General features: G+C 41.8%; 1 protein-coding gene and 1 long non-coding RNA gene across 2 annotated transcripts in view; one reads left to right on the top strand and one right to left on the bottom strand.

The window, feature by feature from the left end:
• Positions 1 to 22,798, bottom strand: part of LOC141290255 (interferon-induced very large GTPase 1-like) — a 453,394-nt gene that overhangs the window by 368,817 nt on the left and 61,779 nt on the right. The window lies entirely within an intron of this gene.
• On the top strand, positions 2,803 to 3,710 carry LOC141326456 (uncharacterized). Its single transcript, XR_012353895.1, has 3 exons — positions 2,803 to 2,951; positions 3,180 to 3,234; positions 3,659 to 3,710. It is a non-coding gene; the product is annotated as an uncharacterized lncRNA (long non-coding RNA).

Below are 22,798 nucleotides of genomic sequence, written 5' to 3' on the forward strand. Positions count from 1 at the left end.
AGGAGGTAGATCTTTACTCTCTCTTCTCCTGGGAGTAGGATTTTCGGTAACAGTCTCTGTATGAAATGACATTTTTACAATACATTCAAGTCTTTGATTACAGCAACAAACCAACAGAAATGAACATCTATGATCAGTTATCTCTATAATCTGTAACTGATTTTGTATATAATCTTTAATGATATTTATAGAATTGAATTATTTTGAACAGTCATTTGAAATGCTGATACGTGTGTGTTTGTTACCCGTGTTAGCACTGGACATGGTGATATTCTGTCTTCTCCGTCGCTTTCTTCAGTTTATCATCCTGTAAGAGTCAACAAACTCAGAAAACAGAAGCTGTTCATTTTACTAGATTGTGAATTTTGTCCACGATCTTTGCAATTTAAAGTCAGATTTGTTTTTACGGTTCTTTGGCAGAAATGAAAATGAAACTCTCTGATGTTACTAGAGCTCATACGCTTCTTAAATGCTTAATTAAGCTACTTATCATTTAGTGTTACATCTCACATTTGTATTACATACAGACAGTATTTGTAATGAAATGTCATACTTGTATTTGGGGGTTTCATCATGATTGTTTCTCTTTTTTTCACCAGCATAAACACAGGAACCAATCTGTATCCACAGGCGCAGTTAGTGTTGCGGTGTAAAGGTAAAAACCTGTTTCTGTCTTTCTTGTCTGACAAGAAGTGCAGGTGAAAGTTTTAGCTTTTCCTATAAGAACAAAGCATAGTTGTGAACACACAAAAACACTGCTGACCATAAAGATGATCAACAACAAAAAGATCGAATAATATAATTAATTTAAATATAGAGTCATATTTCCAGATGGATCTGGTTTTTATTTAAGATAATCCTGTCTGTTAAAATAAATGGCATTAATTAAACCATGATGGTTTTCTTGTTTTCTTCTTCTTCTTTTTTAAAAACTTTATTTGATCATCATATTTGGGAATCGTCATCAAAAATATTTTAGATAATATTCAGAATATGGATTCTGATCGACAGCCATACATTAGTGGAGTTTATGTCGGTCAGATATATTGCTGAGAAATTTAACTACATACATCATAGTTTGGCTGTCCTTTGCAAAATATGTAAATAAATCTTTAATTTAGAAACAAATTTATGAGATTACGTATTTATTATATTGTAAAATTTGCATATTTGCAGTCTAAATATAGGCTACGTCTTAAGAAGATGGATTACTCCAATGTTTATATTGAAGCAGCGGGAAATACACTAAGGTCACGTGAGTGATTTGCATATGTGTAGGCTGAAAGGCTTAGACACAAACGTGCAGGTCAGACGTTTCGTGTGCTTTTACAGATGCAACCCAGCAAACATTGGTCCGACGGCGACGTCCTGTCCCTGGCCAAAAATAGTCGCGGTAGGACGACAAAATATGCAAAAAAATTTTAACACAAAATATTTCTTAAAAATGCACTCAGATGCATTTGTACATGTCTACAATTATATGTGGTTGCATGTAAAGTTTTTACTTTGACTTTTAGCTGAGTGTAGTTCAAAATATACCCGGTTGTGATTCGGTTGTGAAAGGACGTCCAGCAGGTGACGTCTTTTACACGTGCATTTATAGTCCATCGTCAACCTCTATAAAATCCTTATGAAATATGCAAAAGCAATTGTGCTTACATTCACATTCACATTGGCATACTACAGTAATTAATTTAAGTGCCCAAAGTAGTTTCTTAAGAGGTTGTTAATAGGCGTCCACTGACGTCCTTTAAACGTTTAGTAAGACCCATGCAAACCAGCACGGAAATCTTTATTTAAAAAACTTCCATTTGTTTTACATCTTGTTTTATGTCAAATTCTATTCACAAATTGCTTGTAGTTAAGTGTGAAATCACTGCATTTACCCATTATTCCACCAGTTTCCCATACATTACAATATGATTTAATTATTTCGTTTTTAATGATTAAATATATATAGGCTATATAAGTCACAATTTAAAGTCTGAGCTGGATGCAAAAACTGCTGCCAAGATGTTGTTACAAATCTCGCAATATGGTATCTCTATAGCAGATTATCTCGAGATATGACAGTTTGTATACTCAAAATTCCAGATCAATAGGTGGCGGTAATGCATCTTTTTATGCTGGTTTGGCAAAATCGCCAAAAACACCAGAAGAAGAGGAGTGAGCCGTAATGCACACGAGGAGAGAGTTTTTTGAGTTTACAAATCATTAAAAATTCACCGATGGGTAAGTACATTTTGAGGTATTTTATTAATGTATTTTATTTTTACTTGTTTTACTCGGAGGAACCAAAAGCAAGTATAAGCACACTGTCAAGTTAAATTAACTTGGGCTAAAGTTAGCTAGTATGCTAAAAGGTAATGTTTAATGCTATGGTCTTTTTTAACCCTAAAAAGAAACTCATCTGTGGCATATATATATATATATATATATATATATATATATATATATATATATATATATATATTTCTTTATTATTAGGCAAGCTATAAAAGGGAAAAAAACAATAGTTAAATGTATATATGTACTTTGATATCAATGACATGCAGCACATAAGAGCACATCGGTTGATTAAACATGTTTAAAGATTAAATTAAAAAGTACTACTCAGATGTAGCATTCTGAAAGTTTATTTCTGAAAATAAATGCAATGAAAGACTGTGATATGTTAAAACTGTAGGAGGAGCTCAGGGATAATTCACTGAAATCTGTAAATTAATTTGAGCATGGCTGACTTCAATAAGTGCTTTAAAAGTATTTTGTAATTTCAGATTTGCTAAACATGTCCTCTGACTATCAAAGAAAGTGGAGATGTCGAAGGGCAAGAGTTGATGCCTTAGCGGAAGAGGACAGCAGCTCAGAATCCGAGGGGACAGTGGAGCCTGCCTTGGTGTTTTACAATTTCAAATAGGTGGAACCAGATAATTACCCCATGCCATCAGCAAGTAAGGAATATTATATGGTGTTTGAAACGCAGGCCATTTATGGGAAATTCATTAAAGCAAAGTTTGCAAACAGTCCGTTTGTAAATCTTTTATTAGAGGTACAAGTAGTTGTTTATCGGTAATCTAATGCCAATATCGATACCATTGTTTTTGTTTGCTGTCAATTCTGTCTTGCTCTTGATTTTTCAAAACATTATTACATTATTTTGATTGTGGTGTCACTTTTAGGTTCAGCAACTGTCCAGAGTTGGCCGAATGTCAGTCAGAGACTGTGTATGAACAGGTATGTATTTACCTAGCATTGTTTGTGTGTTTTGCTGTGTCGTATTTCAGAAAAAAATGACAATAGTAACAGTATCCACAATAATAACCTCAACCTTTGGTAATACTATAATTCTGTCACACACTATATCTACTTATATAATTGCCTGTTTTTGTGTTGAAGTTGTAATGTCTGTGCTAAATCAGGTTGTTTGTAGGACTTAAAACAAGATATAAAAACATAATGTTAGTGTAAGAAATGAATGAGTCATTACTTGTCACAAAACCTTTGGATAGGGATAGAGCACTTATTACATGATAGAGAGTGGTTGTGAAAGTGTATGTTTTAACACTGCATGCAATTGGCAAGCTGCACAGTACTGCTAATTTGTAATACTGATCTTACAATGCATTTTAATATTATGACTGAATCGTTTATTTCGCAGAATCATGTCAAATGCCTTAATGGCAAAATTCAACATGCAGGGTGGTGGCCAGCTAGAAAAGGCTGCATTCAAGGCTACACCTTTATATAATATAATACAAGGTAATTTGTGACACATCGTATGTTCCTTGTGTCTTATTTAAAAGACCTGTTTTTATCAGAGATGTCCAAACGCATAATTAACATGTTTTAGTCCTGGTGTTCTCATATGTGGACATGTATGAAATCAACATCCTGCATCACAAATTAAGTCGTCACTTTGTTTTGAAATGCATAACATTTTTCTGAGCTGTTGATTCATGACACACAGTTTAAAAATTAGACAAATTTAAATAATTACAAATTATCTTATTTCCATAAGAGTGTCACTACATTACTTTTAGACTTTTTGAAGACTAAGGACAGGGAGTGGTCCTGGTGAAACATTCAATCATTTGGTATCTCAGAGAAGCTCTCAATACTGTGACATGTAGAGTGTCAGAGAAATCCACTAAAATATAATGTTCTCATGTTACTCATATCACAGGTTAATGTGTTCATGAAATGGATGGGAAAAGTCTTGTTCGACTGCATTGTACAATTAGTTTGATAGATAAAAACAATTTAAAAATAAGTGCTTATTTAACTTTTTGCTTTTTACATTCATATTTTCTTCCCTCAGATGCTGTGAAGAGGTGGAACCCCAATTCAACGGAATCGGAAATTGATGGCGCTATGGCTGAACATCTAAAACATGCTCCAGGAAGAGCGGGGGGTGGGGGTTATAAAAAATAAGTTTTCGGGTGAAAAAGATGTGGGAGATATTTGTGACAGCTCAATTCCTTAAATTTAGTTATGAAACTGAATTTGTTTCGTGATGAACATGTTAATTTTTCCTGTTTCCCAGGTGAATTTGTATTAAAACCATAAAATAAATGTGATAAATAAATTGTGACTTTAGTTCATCCCGTTATCTTTGATCATTTGTAATGAACTACTAAAATGTTAATAATATAACACTTTATTTTACAGTGACCTTGTTACATGTAGTTACTGTAATAACTATAAATTATGCATAATTGCATGTATCAAACCTTAACCTTATATTCAGATGCAGTTAATTATATTAAGTACTTAAATGTATAAGTAAAGTAATGTGTTGTTTGATCTACACGTGATTATAACGTGTTCTATCTAGACGTTTCGGTATGACTGGGCCGATTTTGGCCCTTTTTAGAACCTTTGTCAAGTTTAGATGCTTAAACGTCAAAATCGCCTGTTTACGATTTAACACAATTAGTGTATGATTATTTTATATGCAGGCTTATATGCCTACACTTATGCATAAACACACCATATAAACATCCAGAAGAAGACTAATTCTGACGTCCATGGACGCGCTGAAGAGACGTGGAATTCACGGCCAGAAGAGACGTGGAATTCACGGCCAGAAAAGACGTCGGTTCAACTTCCATTTTGGAACTATTTTTCAACCATGACGGGACGTGTCGGACGGACGTCTTTTCAACGGTCATTACACGTCCAAATGTTTGCTGGGAATGCAAACTTTTGCGTGTTCAGCTGAGATTCTGGACTTCAACATGTCTAACGTGAGTGATTTTACACTAAATCCAGCAAGTTTCTGAAACTTTCTATAGCTATCAATAATGACGACGGTCATACTTTTCTAATACTTTGTGTAATGTTAGACTTAATTTATGCAATTTTTTTGCTTTGCTTACTCTGTTCAAACTCTTGGGCACGGATGGCAGGATGATTTAAGGAAAATGTATATAGCATATAACAGAGGCTGCATTTGTCTAACACGGAATGATTTATTACTGTTTTATTATTTTAGTAGGGAATAAAGATAAAACATATACCCCTGGTTTCACAAACAAGACTTAAGCCTAGTCCTAGACTAAAATGTAAGTCTGAGCTGTTTTAACTGAAAGAAACTTGCACTGACTGATCTTAAAATATGTGACCCTGGACCACAAAACCAGTCTTAAGTCGCTGGGGTATAATTGTAGCAATAGCCAAAAATACATTGCATGGGTCAAAATTTGAGATTTTTCTTTTATGCCAAAAATCATTAGGAAATTAAGTAAAGATCATGTTCCATGAAGATTTTTTGTAAAATACCTACTGTAAATATATCAAAATGTAATTTTTGATTAGTAATATGCATTGTTAAGAACCTAATCTGGACAACTTTAAAGGTGATTTTCTCAGTATTTTGATTTTTTTGCACCCTCAGATTCCTGATTTTCAAATAGATGTATCTTGGTCAAATATTGTCCTATCCTAACAAACTATGCATCAATAGAAAGCTTATTTATTGAGCTTTCATATGATGTAAAAATCTCAGTTTTGTAAAATTTTACCTTATGACTGGTTTTGTGGTCCAGGGTCACATATATATCAGTGCCTTTGTTTTGTCTCAAGATGCACACCAGTAATGTTTGTTTTCTAAGCACGTTTATAAAAATTACTTAAATGTTACTTGAACTATGGCTTAATCCTGATTTAGTCTAAACCCCATCTGTGAAACATTATGACTTAAATTTAGTTCTAAATAGCGCAAAACAAAAGTGATGTGGTTTGGAAAAAAACAACAACAATGTAATAAAGACGTTATATGTTTGGATGGGACAACAATTGAAGTAGTATTTTAATATAAATATCTCTGAACCTGGCTTCCCTGCTCAAAAAACAATAGAAACCAGCACAGAAATTCTAATGGTTTCTACAAATACCATTACAAACCATCCATTTTTAACCATTATAATCGTTAGAAGATGTATTCCTGTAATGTTCAATTAGTGGATTTAACAAGTCATTATAAGGCGACCAATTATCAGTTGAAATTCACAGGGTTCATTACATTTTCCATTTAAACCAATACAAGTCCCATTAAAACCAGTAAAACCATTACAAATTGAATTTAAATGATGGTGTCTATTGGGGGTTATAGCTCTTTAACCTTTACTATTCTGCCAAAGAAAGTTAAATCTAAAATCTACAGAAAGAAAATCTACAGTTTTTTGTATGAAAATATATGTGCATTGTAGAAAATACTTTTTGTTAATGCTTTTAAATTTGTGTTTTGGTTGTTCTGTGCTTATGAGAATACAGAATGTTCTGTGCTTAATGAAAAGACAAAGTGTACACTATGTAACAGAATCTGTTTAGTAAAATGTGTGCGTGTAGTTGCGAACTCTCTACATTTATGTCATTTCTGAGAAACCTTTGTTTACAGGCACGTAGGAGAAAAGAAGCCCTGCAAAAGTAGTAGCAATTTGAAGGTCACTTTAGACTAGACTTTTGGTCACTCTAAGAAGAAGAATGGGATGGGGCTGTATTTTCTTTTCTGTCCAGGAACGGTTGGTGAACACGCCCTGATTGGAGGAGAATGGTTGAACGATATCAGGAGGAGAGGCCTGCAGAATCAAGAATATAAATGCATATTTTAGCTTTGTGAGACATTCCTGGACTGCCCAGAATGTCAGATTTGATATTGGCTGTTCTGGAATCCTGAGCTCAGCACTCTTTGACTTTACTATTAAATTGGCTTTAAACTTTGACGCGGACTCGAGCTGTTTTATTTAAAGGGCGAATAAACGAGCTGGGGGGAAGTAGGTATTCTTAGAATACCGGTAACTTCCAACAATTTGGAGGGGGGCACCCGGATTCGCCCGAGACGAGGAATCAGAAACTGAAGGACATCTCCATTTCAACTCCTCTGCGCAGAGAAATAAATAACAGGTAAGCAGTTACCTTTTTCATAAAAAACTGCAGTTTGGCTACTACTAAATTGAAGAGTTGAATAGGAAGTGAATATCAGTTTTGCGTTTTGTATAAAATTGGGTAAACTCAAAGAGTAAGAAAGTGAAATAAGGTAAAGGATATCCAAAGGGTCTCAGGTCAATTTTTAGAGGTGACAGAACTTCTTAAATAGCTACGGCGATGGCGTCAAAGTGGTGATTTTCTTAAGGATCTCGAGGTGACGGAACTTCTTAAATAGCCACGGCGATGGTGTCAAAGTGGTGATTTTCCCAAGGACCTCCCAAAGTTGAGACCAGGCAGTAAATGTGTGTATGTCATCTGTGTTTGTAAAATAGAAAAGGCCTATGTATGTGTGTAGTTTATATATGGATAAATCCTGTAAAATTCCGGCGTGATTAACGTGTAAAAGTGTCTGTGTACTGAACGATCTCTGAAAGTGTGTGTGAGTGTGAACTACTCCGTATCTGGGAGGTTGGAGTGCTGCGCACCTTCTCTGGACCGTCACTTAAGTGTGACCTGGTAGGAACGGACGCAGCATTCTTACGGCTCGGAGAGGAGGGGGAAATTGATGAGCCCTATGATAAAGGGACTGTATGAAAGAAAATAAAATTTGAAAGTGAATGTATGAATGGAGAGATCCTAATTAGCAGATGGTGTTAGAACTGATATTTCCTACTAGTAGAAAAAGAGTTAAGAACGTTCCTAGGTGGTGGGTGTGTAGACTATTAGGGCATAGAGATGACTGTGAGAAGTTGAGTTTTCTTTTAATTTTGAAGGTCTCCAGTAAATAAAATAGGAGGTATAAAATAATAGGCTGTGTGCGAGGGCTGTGTGCAGGGAAATTGGGCAGCAGGAGACAAATTTAAGGCTGTGTGCAAGGAGGCGGTGTGTCCGGGGGTAATTGGGCAGTAGGATAGATTAAAATTTCTTAAGGACCTCCAAAATATTGGTAAATAAAGGTGAAAGAAACATCGTAAAACCTGACGGGGTCGAAGCCTAATAAGGTTGATTTTCTCAAGGACCTCCTAAATTTGAGATCAAGTGCATGTGGCATATGCGTTTTGTGAAGTGAAAGAAGTGTGTATGTGTATGGTTTATGTCAGTTGATGTTAAATAAAACTAATATATGAAGAGAGAGTACATATAGAAAACTATAATAGTTGAATTGAGGGGTACGATAAGAATTCAAAGAAAAAAAAAAAAAAAATATTCCAAGAAATTGGTTGTGTCAATTGTTTGGACGTCGTCCAGACTGCAGACGGTGTGATCCAATTGTGAAACTCAACTGTTGATAAAGAAAGGATAAAAGTATAAAAGTTAGAATGGCGACATATAAGGAAAGTTGGCGAAAATTGTGGAAATGGTAATTAGGAAGAAACATAAATAAATATTAGTAAATACTTTACCAGTATCAGGTTTCAATGAATGAATGTTAAAGTAAGTTAAAATAAATATAACAAACAATAAATAAATAAGTAAATAAATAGATAACTAAATAAAATACATATTGAGCAATTTCTGATTTATTTCATTTTGTTGCAAAGGCAATAGTTTAATATTTTTAATTAAGCCTTGTAAATTATTTTAATAAGCATTAGTTTTAATTAAAATATAATAACATGGGAAATGTTGTAACCCTTGATTAAAAAAAAGAAACAGTCACAAGGGATGGCCCAAACAGAGCCAAAAGAGATTAAGGGAAGGCAAAAAGAATTATTAGGGTGTTGGTCACGCATGGCTAGCATAAGTGAAGGCATGAGTGACCACCCCTCAGCACAAAGAGCTGAATTGCGGGCGTTGATATGTGCTCTAAAAATGGCAATAGGCCAGAGGGTCAACATTTCTTATGACTCAACATATGCAGTATCAGCAGCACTTACTGAGCTGCCAGGGTGGGCAAGATGTGGTTTAGTAACGTCAACAGGGAAGCCGATTAAACATGCCCAAGAAGCCACTGAGCTATTGCAGGCCATACATTTTCATTGGCTATCAAAAAGTGTGTGAAGCACACACAGGGGGTGGGACTTTGTAGCGTTGAGTAATGCTGCAGCTACTGCAGCAGCTTGAGGGGCTGCTGGTTATACTGACAGTCAAATGCTTCCAACAACCAGTGACAAATTGACTTCTTTAGCTCCCGAAATTACTGTCCGATATGTAAAATTACAACAAATTGACTGCGTCTCCTGAAGAACGCATATCCTGGTTAAACTTGGGAGCAGTGAGGGATGGGAAGGGAATTTGGAGGGGTCCAAATGGCAAACTGGTGCTGCCAGCTTCAACGGCGGTCTCGGTACTGTCACAAGCTGACAGCATGTGCCACAGGGGAGAGAAAGACATGACAAAGCGTATGAATTTGACTTTGAAACAAAAATTGGCTGAAATATGTTCTGATACAGTGACGAATTGGCTTACTGTTATTTCAATTGGTTTGATGTCTGTACGTTGCACTATTAATAGCACAACTGGTCTAACACCTTTTGTACTGTTAAAAGGGCGACAATTTCCTGGGCCTTGGGCCCCTTTCAGTAGGGAAGCTGGCGTGTTGCCACATGGGGACTACTATGACAAAGTAAGGGCGGTTATTAACATATTCTCTCCCCAGAACCCCACCTTTTCACAGGACTGGCAGCAGGTGACTGAAGCCCCCAGGATCAGTGGGTAAGACTGAAATTGATGAAACGAAAATGGCTGCCTGCTAAATGGTCTGAGCCCATGAAGGTCACTGCAAGGACCTCACATTGTGTTCGACTGGCAGGTAAGGGAAAAACTTGGTATAACACATCTTGTGTGAGCTGTGATCCTCCTTCCAGGTCGCTGCAGGCTACCAGAGTTGACCTGCGAGCAGGTCAAAGAGAGGGAGAACAGGAAGCAGAAAAGGACACAGCAGAAGAATCGTCTAGGTTACGTATGTAACCCCTGTTCCCTGAGGACAGGGAACGAGACGCTGCGTCCTGGTGGACACTTTGGGAACTGCCTTCAGCATGACCGGTTCTGAAACAAGCTATAGAACAACGACAGTGAACTTGACACTGTCCGGCGCCAGCCTATGACATCATCAACAGGCGCCTGCTAGTATAAAAGCAGGTGCCTGAGAGCACAACACCATCTTTTTGTCGGACGGAGGTCTGAGCAGGGCCCGAGGCATGGCAACGAGACGCAGCGTCTCGTTCCCTGTCCTCAGGGAACAGGGGTTACATACGTAACCTAGACGTTCCCTTCCGGAGGGAACTCTACGCTGCGTCCTGGTGGACACTTTGGGAACGTTTATACCAACACCGCCATGCCGAGGGATAGGTGATCAAACTGACTGAATGATGAGTCAAGAAGGAAAATCACCCCTGCTTCAGCGAGAGTCGCTGGGGCCCAGTGACCTGCCACGGCTAGCTCGGCTACCTGTGCACGCAACTCTCAAGCGTGGAGGCCTAGAGGAAGCCTACTACACTTTAGCTCTCTAAGTGAAGGAGCTCATAAACGCCCTGACCATAAGGGGCGGAGTTTAGGGAATGGAGGTCTCAGCAGAGCGAATGTCTGCTCTAGGGACCTGACAACATTCAGTGCTAACAGGTATAGGTGGCTATACTCGACACTGGGGGTATTCAGTGAGGCTGAATAGCCTGTGCAACCAGAACTACCCGAGTGGAGCGTATGCTCAGAGGGAATCTACAAAGTGGAGGTCTCATGACCTAACTACACTTGACACTGACAATGGTCTGTGAGGCTGAATAGCCTGTGCAGCAGGCCTGTCTAAGTGGAGATTTCTGAGGAGTGGAGGCTTCGCCGAAAGGAAGCCTGGCAACACTCTGTGCCTTCCAGAGTGCAACTCTAAGAATGGAGGTGCCGCGGCACTTCTACACTCAAAACCTGGGGGTAGTCAGTGATGCTGAGTAGCCTGTGCAGCAGAACTACCTACAGGGAGTTCAGAGGAGTGACTGCTTCAAAGGAAGCCAGGAAAGCACTCTGTGTCTTGCAAAGGAAAACTCTAAAAGTGGGGGTCTCGTGACCCACTTCACTTCAACACTGAGGGTAGACAGCGAGGCTGAATAGCCTGTGCAGCAAAACTACCTGAGTGGAGTTTCTGCAAAGTGGCGGCTTTTGGTAAAAAGAAGCCTGGTACCACTCTGCACCCAGCAGAGGACGACTCTAAGGATGGAGGTCCGTGACCTATCTACACCCAACACCAGAGGTGGTCCGCGAGGCTGAATAGCCTGTGCAGTCGGACCGCCTATTTCTAGTGAATCTCTGGAGGCAACGAAGGACTCTGAGTGAGGTTAGCAATGATCTGCGAGCAGCAGAAGGACTCTAAGAGTGGAGGTCCCAAGACCTACTACACTTCAACACTGCAGGTGTTCATCGAGGCTGAATAGCCCATGCGACAGTACTACCTGAGTGGAGTCTGGAGAGTGGAGGCTTTCAAGGAGGGAGCCTAACACACCTCCGTGCTTAGCAAAGAAGAACTCTGAGAGTGGAGGTCTTATGACCTATCTACACTCTAATCCTGAAGGTCATCCGCGAGGCTGACTAGCCTGTGCGACAGAATTACCTTCGTTTTGGAGCTCTTCTGGAGAGTGGAGGCCTGAAAGGCGTCAACACTCAATCCTGCTAGCAGTGCTATCTGGATTGGAGTTGGAAAACTAAAAGGTTTTTGAAAAAAACAACTCAGAAGATGGACACGGAGGAATGCCCTGCGTGGTCCATACCGTATAGGATTTCAGAAAGGAACCTGCCTTTACGGGAGGAACCTTACCATAAGTATGGATTTTAGTAAAGTGCCTAAGTAGTGCACTTACCACTCACGTGGATTTTAGCGAGTGCTCAAAGACTTGCGTGAGCAAACACCACAAATGTGGTTTTGAATGGGTGCCCTGAGCATAGCGAGGATCACCAGATTTGCAGTCTCTAGGCGATAGCAGAGCCTGAAAGCGGAGCTTCTGGAGAGGGGAGGCTTCAGCAGAAAGACTCTCTAAAACGAGAGGAGGCCTACGACGCTCTCCCTAGGGAAACTCTTCAGAGTGGAGGCCTCAGGAAACGCTCTAGGCGAGGGGAGGCCTGACTACACTCGACGCTCAAGAAAAGGCAGATACTCACAGTCAGCGCCAATAATGAAAAATTCTCATTTATCATCTAGCTCTGTGTAGTGGAGGCTCCGAGACTACATCTCCAGGGAGAGAAGCCTACAACACTAGTTTTTGGTGAGTGGAAGACTGCACTTCCCCCAAAAAATAGTCAGCGAGGCACTCATGGGCCTGCTAGCTGCTATAACTGTGAGAGTGAAGGTCTCAGTACTGTTGGCTGTGACAGAGGGGAGACCTATTACACTGTGCTTATCAAAGGAGTTGAAAAAACTTAAAGGTTTTGGAACCAACTCGAAGAATGGGCACGGAGGATTATCCTGCGTGGTCCAACCCGTGAGGGATTTGAAGAAGGACCCTGCCTTTACGGGAGGGATCCTTACCATAAATATGGATTTTAGTAAAGTGCCTATTTTTGTAGTGCACTTACCACTCGTGTGGATTTTAGGGAATGCTCAAAACCATTGTGTGAGCAAACACCACTAACGTGGCTTTGAGAAGGTGCTCTAAGCGTTTCGCGAGGAAGACACCTGTATTATTCCCGGGCGATAGCAGAACCCGGAAGCGGAGCTTTCAGTGAGGGAGGCTTTAATGGTTACAAGCTCTCTCGAACGTAACAAGCCTGACGACGCTCAACTGAGGAAGCTCTATCGAGTGGAGGCCTTGGTATACACGCCCTCTCAGGAAGGGAGGCCTTACTACACTCAACGCTTGTAGTGACAGGTCCATGAAAAGAATTCACAAGCTGCCTTAACCTTGTGTTTTCCCGGCCTGTATTTCTGGGAAGTGGAGGCTTAACAGAAACACCTCACATAGAGGGAGCCTGGCAACACTCGACCCAGTAAAAAGCTCTCCTGAATGGAGGTCTAAGAATGACCTGGCTACATTCAGCGCTAAGAAGTATTATCTTTATATGTCTCTCTTTACAGAGGACTTCACAGAGAGGAGGCCTCCTAGGCCTGCTACACTCAATTCTGGCGGATTGGGTCACAATGCCAGAAGGTAATTTAGCGAGGCCCAGAATGGGGCCTGACAGCCAAATATATAAGATTTCTACTTCAAAGCGGGGCTTTTTAAAGAGAGCGGAGGCTTCAGTAAAACATCTCTCTCTCAGAGAGGGAGCCTTGACGACGCTCTATTCACCCTAGTACACAAACTCCTAGGAGTGGAGGTCTCACATATGTGTATATGAAATACACAGGGAAGGTACCTGACTACACTCATGCAAGAAGAGTATTACTCTTAGCAGGGTTTGAGTGAGCGGAGGCTTCAGCAGAGCGATTTCTCGCTTGAAGCAGCTTGACAACGCTCAAGAGGGTTTTTTTTTTTTTTTACATATTCTCGCATGTATATGTATGTTGGATCATGTCTATACCAAGCTCACTCTAGCGGAGGTTTCAAAACCTGACAACGCTTAACCCACGAGGGGATTTCTACGAGTGGACGTCTTACACACTGTTTTCTTTTATAAAACGAGGGGAGACCTGGCTACACTCGGCACTTGGTGGCAGTAGAACTCAAGAGGAGCTCGAAAACTGCAATAGCAATCACCCAAGCGGAGCTGGTAGACAAAAGAAAACATACACTACACGCTTGAATATTTTATTAAAGTGTCTTTACTGTTCACGTACCGGGCCAACAGATTGAGCCTCAATCTCATCATTGGCCCAGCCCCAGAGTCTTTGGTAAGGGGAAAAAGGAGGGGCAGGTAGCCCCACACTGGCGACCTGGCCTCGTCTCTGGCCCTTGAACCAGGACGGGCCTGGTTTCCCCCCGGTGTTCAGGTGGAGGCGTGGACCGGCGAGGGATGCAAAACCCCGGGGCTCGGTCCAGATCTTTCAGCAGATCAGCCTGGTACGCCTCTGCAACACTACCATCGTGTGCAGAGGAGCACCGGCCCTGGATGTCCCTCGCTCTGAGAGATAGTTCGCAAACGTCTGCTCAGTGAGAGGCATCGTCACATATCCGCGCCCATGCATTCCCTCGACATCAGCATGATTCACATGCTGATGCCTGTGAATGCGGGCTGAATATGGCCTGTCCCATTCCCTCTCGATCTCTTATGCAGATCAGGAAGGAATGGGAGGCTCACAGGAGTTGGCTTTGTCATGGCCGGGAAGAAGCCGCTCGTCTAGTCTGCCTAGGGCGGCCTTTTCCCTGGCGGGCTTCCACAGAAGGGGTAGCCGCGCGGTCCATAACAGACATCAACTCTCCATATGCGGGGCAAGGAGGCTGCATGGGCTCAAAAAAGAGCTCATCTTGTTCCATTTCAACCTCTTGCTCGCCCTGGCTTGAAGCCAAAAGAGCACTCGCTGCAGGACCGGAGGATGTGAGAGACAACACAGCCTCCGCTAGCAGCGCATTCTCGTCTCCGGCTGACGTGCGCGAGAGATTAAACGCTCTCTCAAGCTCGTCAGCCAGCTCCACCTGTGATCCCCGCGATCTCAGCCGCCGGGCAGCCTCAGCCGCCGCGGGACCCGAGCCGCATGGGGCGGATGGATGTCCCAATTCCCTCAAGAAAAGAGACGGACGAGAACGGAGTTTCTTCAAAGTGAAACTCTCACAATGAACGCGCTCCGCTCTTTCTAGAGCAGAGCGCGCGTGCTCTTACACCTAAACACACCAAACAGAGGTCGTGTGCATCATCAGGTGTCAGATTACTCTGACACGGATCCGCACACTTCCTAAACAGTTTTACTCTAGGCATCGCTGTACTCACTCGTTTAGAACAGAGGAATCTGAAGACAAAAAGATGGTGTTGTGCTCTCAGGCACCTGCTTTTATACTAGCAGGCGCCTGTTGATGATGTCATAGGCTGGCGCCGGACAGTGTCAAGTTCACTGTCGTTGTTCTATAGCTTGTTTCAGAACCGGTCATGCTGAAGGCAGTTCCCAAAGTGTCCACCAGGACGCAGCGTAGAGTTCCCTCCGGAAGGGAACAGCTTAACCCTCAGAAGCCAACACAGGGACACAAAATTACTGTTCTAGAGAGGGTGGGAGATTTGCTAAAAATTAGCGAAGACATTCCAATTGCACATTGCATTAGCGCTGACTATGCACTAGGGGCAGGTGTAGCAAAGCAAATAAGAGACAAATATGGGGTAGAGCAGTTACAGAAACATATTAGCACCCCGGGTCAGTGCATTCTAACAACACATGACAAAAAAAAAAAAGATATTTCATTTAGTTACTAAAAAACAAAGTACAGGTAATGGCTATACCAAAACTAGGCTACGGGTTAGACTGGTTGGACTACACAAAAGTCAAGGAAATAATTGAAAGTGTATTCGCAGACGGGGACATACAAATAATTGCACTGAGCAGAGATGGGTTTTAGGAGACCACTAATAGTGGGAGAGGGTGGACCAGGGATGTACCCTTTTAATGCAGATGGGACAACAACAAGAATATAAACCTTGGGGGCACTCAGATATGAACGCAGTTTTGCTGAAGTTTCCAGAACTACCTAAGGAAGAGACAGAAATAGACGAACTGAAAACTCAATTGTTAAAGATGCAGATAGAAGCAGAAAAAGACAAATATAAGAGAAAGGGAAGGAAGTGTAGCAAATGTCAGTGCAGGAGCAATCCAGCCAGAGTGCTCCCCCACCACAGTTTCTACAGCCTGCCACACCACAGCCCTATTGGCAGAGTGTCAGTCAACAATATGATCCCTATGATCCATACACAGATTGGCCTCCCACCAACAGGGGCAGGGGATTAAAAAGGGGTATGAATATGAAAAATGATAAGGGAAGGGGTCTGTCTGCTCCACCATCGAGGGGTTGTTTCATTTGTGGAGACTTGAGTCACTGGAAGGGCGAATGCCCACGGAAGGGACAACCTCCTGCAGGGGGACGGGCTCCCTTCGGAGGAGGGGCTCTAAGGAGAGGGGGAGCTGTCCCAAATGCACTCTCATTGCCTGCCAACCAACAGGTGCCCGGTAGATGCCCAGTCTGGGACCAGGCAGGTGATGCAGAGTTTTACTGACGAGGTCAACAGAGAACCAGCAGGGGGGCAAAGGCTGAACCCTACCAACAGGTGCTGGTCAATAATAAGCCTATAACAGCCCTAGTGGACACTGGGGCTACTTTCTCCACTGTTACAGGGGGCACGGTGGAAGAAGGAGCACTTTCATCTGACACAGTGAGAGTGCGAGGGTTCTCTGGGGAGTCAGAAAGGTGGCCACTAACTAAGCCTATTGTTGTACTCCACAGGTGCACCATCACCCTTGTTGGGGAGAGACATTTAGTGAAATTGGGGGTAAGCATTTTTTGCTGTCCAGATGGCATATACATAAGATTTCTAGATGGCACAATTCATAATTGCTCCACTGGAGGGGGGCTGGTACAAGGGGACACAGGACAATGGGTTCTAGAAAAGGTGGTGGAAAAAGGGGCAGATATTTATTGGCTATTGCTAACTGCACCAGAAATGCCAGACGTTACTAAAATTGTACAAGAATGGACTTCATGGATGTCCTCAAAATTTTCACTGTCAGCCCCGGTTGATCAGTTGCATTGCACTGTATAATATGACAGGGAGGGAGATGAAATATATATGGAAGAATTTCAGAAAGAGGCAGGGATGAAAAATGCTAGGAGTGTCTTAAAATGGACTTTTGAGGCAGAACAGGAATCTATAACACTAAAAACTGATTTGGCCAAACCTGCTGAACTGCAGACCCTAGATTATTCTGTAACATTCCATTTGGATGTCAGTGAGCAAGGGGCTAGTGTGAGTGGGGTACTGTTCAAAAAAAAAAACAACACCAACAGTGCAGGGTTCTGTTGTATCTGAGCGCCCCTTTGGACCCAATTGAAAGAAAACAACCCCCTTGTGCGAGATTTGATGGGCCAGACAGGGTTGAAACATTTATAACATTAAGAGCAGATGCGTCAGGGAAGGACACGGTAGGACTTATACGAATACTGGTAGAGAGCAAAAACGCCACAACTGCAGTCCCGATGGTCAGGGATCTCACCAAGCCAGGTAAAGTCATTAGAAGTACTGATTACAGCACTCTCACCCCGCATGATATTGTTACAATGGAAACAGGGTATAAAGAGACAAATTTGTGGATTGATTGGTTACATGGGAGTGCAGCTGAATTGAAACTGAGTGGCTGAATGGCTTGTGATGCGGCTAGACCTAAACTTAACACAGAACCAGCTCCTCTGCATCCTGAAGACAAATGGGGTTATGAGTATACATTGAGCATGAAAAAAAATGGCAGAACCAAAGAACTGTTTTGAACTAAGCAAAATTTATCCTGTTACCACTAATACTACTTCTGTGGGGGTTGCATATAAGGTAAGAGAAGGAAACTATACCTGTTTCAATTTCACATCCCCTAAAAACAATAAGCTGATAGTAGGAAACGTCAGAGTGTCATGGTGCAAGGTAATCCACCAGAGGGGGCAGGAAATGGTGGGGTCATGGGCTAGAGCAGGTCTGTATTGTGCATGTGGTACAGGTGTGATGATAGCTAGGCCCACAGAAATAACAGAAGGATTGTGCGCTATGGTGAGGATGGCTTTCCCTTTAACTTTGAATGGAAACATGTGGAAACAGGTTGAGAGCAATATGGTTAGGAGAAAAGAGAACATCCACCGTACCAGATGCCTTTGCTGGCAGATGAGGGTGCATATGATGGTGAGGATGAAGAAGTGTGATCTCTTTCAGAGATCAAGAGAGGGAATTGTAGAAAATACTTTTTGTTAATGCTTTTAAATTTGTGTTTTGGTTGTTCTGTGCTTATGAGAATACAGAATGTTCTGTGCTTAATGAAAAGACAAAGTGTACACTATGTAACAGAATCTGTTTAGTAAAATGTGTGCGTGTAGTTGCGAACTCTCTACATTTATGTCATTTCTGAGAAACCTTTGTTTACAGGCACGTAGGAGAAAAGAAGCCCTGCAAAAGTAGTAGCAATTTGAAGGTCACTTTAGACTAGACTTTTGGTCACTCTAAGAAGAAGAATGGGATGGGGCTGTATTTTCTTTTCTGTCCAGGAACGGTTGGTGAACACGCCCTGATTGGAGGAGAATGGTTGAACGATATCAGGAGGAGAGGCCTGCAGAATCAAGAATATAAATGCATATTTTAGCTTTGTGAGACATTCCTGGACTGCCCAGAATGTCAGATTTGATATTGGCTGTTCTGGAATCCTGAGCTCAGCACTCTTTGACTTTACTATTAAATTGGCTTTAAACTTTGACGCGGACTCGAGCTGTTTTATTTAAAGGGCGAATAAACGAGCTGGGGGGAAGTAGGTATTCTTAGAATACCGGTAACTTCCAACAGCATATACCACATCAGCCAAGTAATATCTTGTTGAAACCACTGTTTAAACCTGGTTTGATCATAGTGATGTGGTGTATAGAAATGCATGTAAAGGTGTTTTGCAACCATTAGATGTTATGTGGTGGTGGATGAAGCAAGCCTGGAGGCAAGGTGGATCTAAATGCAGGTAGTTTAACATCAAAACAGAAATGAGCAATGAACCAAAATACTGGGAAACAAGGAGCAAAATACAAGCAGAACGACATCATTACATTCAACAACTGACAAAGCACAAGGGGAACACATGGACTATTTATACAGAGGAGAACAAAAGGAACCAATGAGCTGCTATAGGAACTAACAAGGAGTAGCAAGTGGAGTAGCCTGAGTGGGCCGTGGCTAGAAAGGATACAGCTCCGACCAGAAACTTACAATGAAATGTAATTTTCTACCTATTAGATTGTTTCATTACCTTATATCAGTCAATCACCTTTATTTATACAGGGCTTTTAACAATACAGGTTGTATCAAAGCAACTTTACAGTATTAAAGAGGACAATAGTGTCAATAGTGCAAAAGTTTTATGTCACAGCAAAGTCAGAGTGCAGAGGACTCATCTGTTTCCCGTGATCTTGCACCAACGGCCATCTAGTTGAAGAGTTCTGATGATCCATCTCCGAGGCTCATGTAGCTGATGTGGACTCCGCTGACATTCAGGGCTGTAGAGGTCATCACCTGTAGAGGTGTTGATCCACCATCTGGGCACGGGTGACTGCAGTGACCATCTGATCTGGTGGCTAAGATGACCTTGGAATAAGAACAAAACAGGCTAATATTAGCGTAGATGCCAATCTTCTTATGATGCAACAAGTACTTCAGTTATGGGAAGTGTTCCCGGTTCTGGTTGACCTAATTAAGGCAGCCTAACAATCCTTTAACGAATTTGGATTATAGAAATGTGTTAAATGTAGGCCAGGTTGAAGAGATGAGTTTTTAATCTAGATTTAAACTGACAGAGTGTGTCTGTCACCTGTCCTTTACAATAATGCAAAAATAGTAATTATTGTTGTACAGTGTGAAAAAAAATATGCAATATTGATGTGCGCATGCCTAGTAGCCACAGGTGTCTATCCTCTAACCTTAACCATCTCAGTGGGTGGCCAGAGTGGAGCAGGCTGAGCGGAAGGCCAGGGTGGAAATGAAGATCACTACAGCAGAGCAGATGACCATCACAGCTGTATAGACATGACTGAAGACCCCAGAGCTGAGCAGATGGGACCAAAGTTCCCCACAGTGCAGCTGATGGAGCTGAGAACCACTTCAGTGGTGCTGATGGTGCAGGAGATCACCAAGATGACTCAGGCTGGACCAATGTCCACCAATGTGGAGCTGACAAGGCAGGTGACCACCATGCCAGATCAGGTGGAACTGCAATGAAGAGCACAGAGAGGTAAACAGTGGCTTTCTTAGCCATAACAGGACAGACGTATATGCTTCCATAGCCGTGAGAGGACAGGCAGAGAGCTCAGAGATGATCGCCACCTTGTTCTACAGTGGTCGCCGCCAACTCATGCGGTTTTGTATCGGTTAACGCTGCATCAGTAGACATGTGTACAGCCCACACACACAAAAAGGGCAACCAATATCGCAGGAAGTGCCGTGAACGAAGGAGCAACCTCTGAGTCAGGTAGCACTGAGGGCACCAGGCTTGAGAGTGCCAAGGCTGCCAGAAGTCATTGGTGGGTCCGCCAATCTGGAAGCCAGCCTCAAACGCCTAGGTATCACCCTTGTAGCCTCAGATGCGACGTTCATGAGACCTGGAAACACTGGTGTGGTGTCCACGGTGATGAGACGTGATGGAGAAATCCTCCTCCACCTGAACCATGGTGAAGGGAGAACTGCTCAGCTGCAGAGCCCGCTCATCAAAATCACAAAAAACTGCTTCAAGGACCATCTATAGAGAGTTGTGATTTAAGATGTTCATTGAGTTCACTGTAATAAAAATGGATCAAAGAACTGTCCGGAAAATGGGTGTAATAATTCATGGGTGTGCGAGCAGGCAGGGAATGTCTAAAGGCAGGCAGTTTAATGTCAAAACAAGAACGAACAATGATCCAAAACTAGAGTAAACAAGGAACAAAACGTGAGCAGAATTACACCATAACGTTCAACAACTGATAAAGCACAAGGGAAACACGAGGGCTGTTTCTCAATTCCAAGAACTTGACCGGTCTTGCCAGACTACCTTGAAAGAACAAACTCGAAGGACACAGTTTATGCTTGCTGTTTAATAATTACTTGAAACTGGAAAGCTGGCGGCTTCAGTGGTTAAATGAAAGGATTTATCTATAACGGGGTGCCCACACTCAGTCCTGGAGGGCCGGTGTCCTGCAGAGCTTAGTTTTAACTTACTTCAACACAGCTGCTGGGAAGTTTCTAGTATGTCAAGTAAGAGCTTGATTAGCTGGTTCAGGTGTGACTACTTTGGGTTGGAGCTAAACTCTGAAAGACACCGGCTCTCCAGGACCGAGTTTGGGCACCCAAAGATCCACATCTATAACTCTGTCATGGAAATTATGTAAAAACCCTAGTTTTTTTATTTAATAATCAATTTACAATGAATTTGTACCTGTATTACGCCGTGTGAGTGCTTTGTAAAATGAATGAATGGATAGATGATTCAGCTGCGGGCGCCATTTCTGGTGAGACTCTGGGATTAATTTGGCGCGCTAGTTTTACAGTGCATTGTGGGTGTTCTTGAGACTTTGAGTGTGCACCAGTTGTACACTCGTTTTTTGAATAAGTGCACTCGATAATGTCCACTATTGTTTCGGACACCACTAAAAACAGCTGTCCCCACAAATAGTGCCCTATTTGAGGGTATAGGGGGCGATTTCAGGCACAGCCCCAGTGTGGCTGCCAGGAGCCTGAGACCCACTTTTTTCTCTTTATTGGCAAATTTTACTAGTCAGTGCAATACTGCCATCTACTGTTAACTAGGATCAGAAATGTTCTCTTCTATCTCTGTTCAACCCGCCCTCTAGACCCAATTCCCTCACACCTTTTTCAAGCAATCTATCCTACACTTTTACACTTTTTACACTTCTACCAGATGACACAACTGTAGCTGCATGGATCTGAGACGGCCTGGTGGACAACTTGGGATGGGCGAATATCACCTGCAGCTCAACCTCGCAAAGACTGAGCTTCTCATCTTCCCTGCCACTCCAAATATGATGAAGTGCTTGCTGCATTCTTCATATGTAAGTAGTCTTGTTTACAAGTAGGGGGTGGTGTATTTGTTTCAAATAATCTTTGGAAAAAATATGTGCTGGGTTTGTGGGAGCTTGTTCATTCTTTGTGTTGGGTGTGTGAAATGACTAGTCTATGATGATATCGTAATTAATGTTTTAACAATGTGTAAGCTGACATTGAGTTTGTCACTCTACTTACTCTATGTGATGTATGCAGTTAAAAGCCCTCAAAATTCAAGATACACAGGTGTTTTTGCCCCAGTAAGCCTTTTCTTAACTTTATATCCAGTGATATAGTCATAACGCAATATCTCACCAGCAAGAGTGCTGTTTTCCCAAATATCAGTGAAGGAGTGGAAGTCGGAAGACATCATGGCCTTTTTACAAATTAATATCCTTATTAATTTGTACACATTTTTAGTAGATGATCTAGTTCGTAAATCAGTGTGTAACCCTTAATATTATTTGTTGTTTGATATTAGTAGTGGCTAGAATTATGCTTTATAGAAAATCACATGATGTTAGAATAAATTGTGTTCCAAATGTGTTTTGTGCCTCTTGAAGTTTCTCTTTTCTCAGAAACCCGAGGTCACACCTCAGGTCAGGATGACCCTCCTGATTACGGGGGCAGCTGTGATCGGGACATCTATAACATGTGTTCTTGATAACTGATTAAATGCGAATCCCTTGTCTCTTGACTTGTCTCCATTTTTCTAAGAGGCTAACTGTTTAAGTGTGTGTGTGTGTGTGTGTCCAACCACACCGAT

The sequence above is a fragment of the Garra rufa genome, chromosome 1, assembly GCF_049309525.1.
Source record: "Garra rufa chromosome 1, GarRuf1.0, whole genome shotgun sequence".
Classification (NCBI taxonomy): domain Eukaryota; kingdom Metazoa; phylum Chordata; class Actinopteri; order Cypriniformes; family Cyprinidae; genus Garra; species Garra rufa.